This window comes from Opisthorchis viverrini, assembly GCF_000715545.1.
Source record: "Opisthorchis viverrini unplaced genomic scaffold opera_v5_80, whole genome shotgun sequence".
NCBI lineage: Eukaryota > Metazoa > Platyhelminthes > Trematoda > Opisthorchiida > Opisthorchiidae > Opisthorchis > Opisthorchis viverrini.
This window is the reverse complement of record NW_008751735.1, coordinates 327,315-332,163: the sequence shown is the minus strand read 5'-3', so window position 1 is coordinate 332,163 and position 4,849 is coordinate 327,315.

Genomic DNA, 4,849 nt, shown 5'->3' with positions numbered 1-4,849 from the left:
GACAGTTGCATGCTCAATACGTGTGTATAGGTAGGAAACAGTCACCAGATAACGTAAAGTTGAAAGCGATTAGGTGACCTCTGGTGATGGCATGATTCGATGACTCTGTCTCATGACTTATACGAATGGAGCTATATGTCCCGGGATAGGGCCCTCAAGTTTAGCCAGCCATTTATCCTTAGGGTAGTAAGTAGAAATAGCCTGGGTAACAATCGGGTCCATCAGAAGTCCTGTTGTATAGACTTAGAGGATCCCTCTGTGGGTCATAACTAAAACACTTGATTCGAATTTTGTGTGAAGCTAACTTGAAATTTTGCTCATTTGCAAGCGTGGTATTCCCTTCAAACTGGACCAAACAACAACTGGAAACTATCTGCACTGCATCAGTTTATTTTACATAATAGCGTTCTCGTTTTATTCCATACAGATATTACTGGGACGTCCCGTAATAAATTATCTAACGATGTACAAATTTTACAACCCGACTGAGTGCAGATCTGCGGCTCACTCAACCATCCGAATCGGAATAATTCATCAAAACAATGACAAAGTCACCACTTGTCAACTAATTGGTGGCCAGACGCACACGGAAAAATATATCATCCTATGTTACTCAAGATAAATAGTAGACGAAAGTGAGCATAGTGCCAATGCATAGTGAACGTACCTTTTTCGTAGATCAATTATGAACTACTCATTAGTAGCTTAAAATAAAGCACAAAAGCAAGCTGAACGCAAGTAATGCGTTCGCCGAATAATTTATGTTGCTGTTTCCCTCATGGTTTACGCTGATCTGCACTACTTCGTCCAGGCCATTGATCTGTTTACGTTGGTGCTTCCATTGTAGCGGATTACTCAGCAAATTGTTGTGGAGCCTTGTCACACGTGGATTAATTATTCTTCGTCCAGACTTGCACTAAAGAAGGGTTTTCGTGCGCCTAAATGTTCTCATTTATGAGCAATGGAAATATACTGACTATCCCAAAGATCAATCCGATCGAAACAGCATAAGGTTATTGTATAACATATTGAATTGCTCAATAAAATAAAACGGAGATTACCACGAATGTCTCAATTAGTTTTTGCCTGGATCGAGCACACACTTTGTAACTCAATCCTAAATAGTTTTCTTTACAGTGTAAGACGGTTCTGAATTACCCTGTGAATGCGACGGTCAAACGTGCCCAATATAGGTGGAGCAGCTTAGCCGATGGTGCTGTGATTAAGCGATACTCCACAAAAGCGTCTGCTTCGGTAGCGAATTGAGTTTCACAGTCAGTAATCACTTGGGAAAAACGCGCCTCTGTCGCTATTGCCAGGACAGTGGAATAGTGACATATGGAGCCACATCAGAACAATAGACTTAGTTGCATTTTAATGCCCGTATAATTCCAAGTGTAGTGTTCTGCGCCGATTCTTCGAAATGGGACAAAAAGGAGATCAAAAGGAAGATGAATTTGTGAACCGGGATTATAATCTGCCATATCTCTAGGGTGGTTATCTCGGCCTGATTTCAGGAGACGACGTGAAGCGGCGATCATCCGTTCTCAAGGCAAATGCACCAAACTCACTATGTCTGCAATTCTTTGTGAGGATGGCTACAATTTGCTTACTCCTAAACCTCCAGCATACAGAGTGATGCGGAGCATAGCGCGGTTTGAAATAGGTCAGAATTTCGATAGAAAATCTGATAATATAGATGAAGGAATTTTATAACATTGAGTGAGAAAAGTGCCACTGCCTGGGCTTTCTGAAAAGTAGGAACTCTCCAATAAAAGGAAATGCGATGGTCTTCGCAGCGGTTTTTCTCGGGTAAAGAAGTTGAATAACACAAACACAACGCAGGGTGCGGATGAGATATCCACCGCGAATGTTTGTAGGTCAGCAGCGCTTGTGTAGAGAACGTTGTGGATATCGAGTATGCCAGAAAGTTACTCAACCAAGATGGGAGGTGTGGTATACATGGCAAAAATGGATGTAGATCATATGCGAAATGGTAATAAATCATACTAGCGTGAATTGCTGCAGTTATAGATATTGAACTTTGTTCCAACCGGAAATATCATTTGACTGCTAAGCGGGTGCAATTTTAACGACATTTCACATCTCAAGGCACGAAAGGCATCGCACTATATTTCATCTTCATAAAATGAGCGGTATGCTTTGCAAAGAGCACAGAAGTCCGATGAATAACCACATGGATAGCCAGAAGAATTATCAAAGACACCAGAAAGTATAAGGCATTGCTGAAACTTCATAAATAAATAAAAAATCAGCCACGTGAAGATTACTGTAATAAGCAGTGGAAGTGATTGTAAACACAACCAGATTGCTAGCTTCCAGCAGGCAATGGTGCATGGAATGTATCTACGCAAAATCAGTGGTTTCATCAAAATAGAGAAAGGCCATATCACATAGATTTAGTACACTACTTATAATCTCGCCAAATAGTCTTCGCCAACCCACTAACTGTTTCATTCCTGTTAGTGGCTCTTCCAATAGCTGTAGTCTCCGAGTTATCACCAACCTTCTATTCGTCTTGAACACAAATTTTATGACATTCGACAAATGAAATCATTTGCACACCAGTTTGTTTTTCACGGAAACCGACCTAAATTTCAGGTGAATTTCTCGTTTTGGATGTCCATCCAACGGAATGTGCTACGCCTAGCTGCCTAATCTTTTTTGTTGGTCATATAGTTGAGATTGTGTAGATCTGATGCACTAATCATATGGATGACGGAAACTCGGGAAATGCACCAACCGAGTGGACCCCAAGATGAGCGAAACCTGTCGTGAGCTGTCAGTGAGTCTTCATCATCCCCCTGAGTAATGTTTTACGCCTACCAAATATATCGCAATATATCAAATATATCTGTTGTGGGGGTTGCGAGAAGTATGTTGTTCAGATTTGAATAATTTTGGTTTAAACAGTCGCCTTCTGTTCTGGCGTAATTATTCTGGCGATTCCACATACTCTAGGTTCACACTTGAACAAGCTCGTCCGTTCAGACGTAAAAATTCTGTTGCCCAATAAAACAAGTTGTTCAGTTTCAAGCGTCTGCGGCGCTATCTGGGAGGGCAGTCCTGACAGTCGGGTGAGTTGATCGGGGCAGTTACTGGGTCGTTGTTCGATGAGTCGGACATACAAATCACATCGAATATCGTATCAACTGAAACAAGAGGCGGCCTGATGTGGTACACTCACAACATCATAACCTGAAGATTCAGCTCGGTTCCAAGTGAGTCTCTCGTGAAAAAAAAACAGACTGGTATACAGGCCAGTGCGTTAGTCCGAGTAAGCTACATATTACTGGATGCAAGCGTTCCGGTATTCGTCCGTCATTTACAGTTTTTAGTGAGCTCACTAGGACAGCAAGGTTAACCTGAAAAATGAAACCGAATAAAAATAAAACAATAAAATCATTCAAACTTTTACATGAAATGAACAGTACTCATAATGACGAAAAATTACTCCAAGACCACCTTGTTTCTGGTTGCGCTCGTCCAAACTAAGACGAAATGACTATGCTACGTGCGCTCACCTGACCCGAGAAGTAACAATCGGGGAGGTTTGTGTGCGTTACTTTCTCGTGTGTTTTAAATACACCGCCTAAAGGAGTTTGTGTATATCCTAATCCATTTGACACGTATACCGATGTGACAAACGATTATCACCAAAAAGCTGTCTGTTACTGGGAAAGTGAGAAGGACCTGGAAAGCAAAGATGGATACGTAAACATTCGCCAACATACATCTGGATTGTTTTTCAAAAGATGTACGGTTTAACTCAGATTTCATACTATGACCTGGGAAGCTGTCATTTAAACAATAAATGAACTGCGAGAGGCGTAGGATGAATGGGTATCGTGAGACCAATAGCTATTCCTGATCTAGTGGTGGCAAACGAATGCAGTCTCCTCTGAGAACGTTTGGGAAACAATCGGTGACGTTTCGCTCCTGACACAAAAACACCGTCAGGCAGTGCGACTAAGATTTGACACGGAAGAAGAAACCATCAATCAAGTCAGGCCAACTCGGTGGTGTGTTTTAACTAAAAGGTTTCGTTTATTAGTGTAGGTCAGTAAGTTTAGAAATCGATTGGGAACCATTTAGGGCAAGGTAACTGGTATCGGTTGCTCCCAAAACTTACGGCTCATCTGCAACTCTACGGAGTGCCAAAAATCTACGATGCAGATTTTCTGATAAGACCACTAGTGGACGATATTGGCTCGTCAGCCAGCTGCTTGGCTGCTATACGAAGACCGCATACGTGGAAAATAAGCACTTCAGTAGGAATCCGTATGACTTTGCCAATAAAGTTGTAGGAGCTCTTCTGGGGATAGACGAAGTTCCCCTGAGTTTTGGCTCCCTCTATCTGTACATAAACACCGCCGTGGCGGATGCACTGGAGCTAACAGACGGACAGGCAGGACACTTAAGGAATGGGCACAACTCTCGATGAATGAAATAATTGAGCGTATAAGTGTGCTTGCATCGTGACTCGTTTGTATATTTGTGTTTAATGACAAGAACGCGGTTTTGCAATGCGTCCCCAATATTTCCAGTTTTAGATACTGTTTTTATCGAGGATTCCGAACAAATCGCTTCAGTCTAAAATCACCTTCTTCTGGGAATTTGTTGGCGTTATGTTGGCGGTGCTTTTGCTACAATCAACAGGATGAGGTTAATTACTTCTACGACTACCCAAATGGTTTGAATCCTCATATCCATTTTAGTTTGAAGATAGAGTCCACCCCGGACACGGTACACTTCTTGGACTGTTTTTTGCGGAGTAGTAAAATCTGCTATCTACCAACAGACACAGGGGTTTTTGTATACTTCTCAC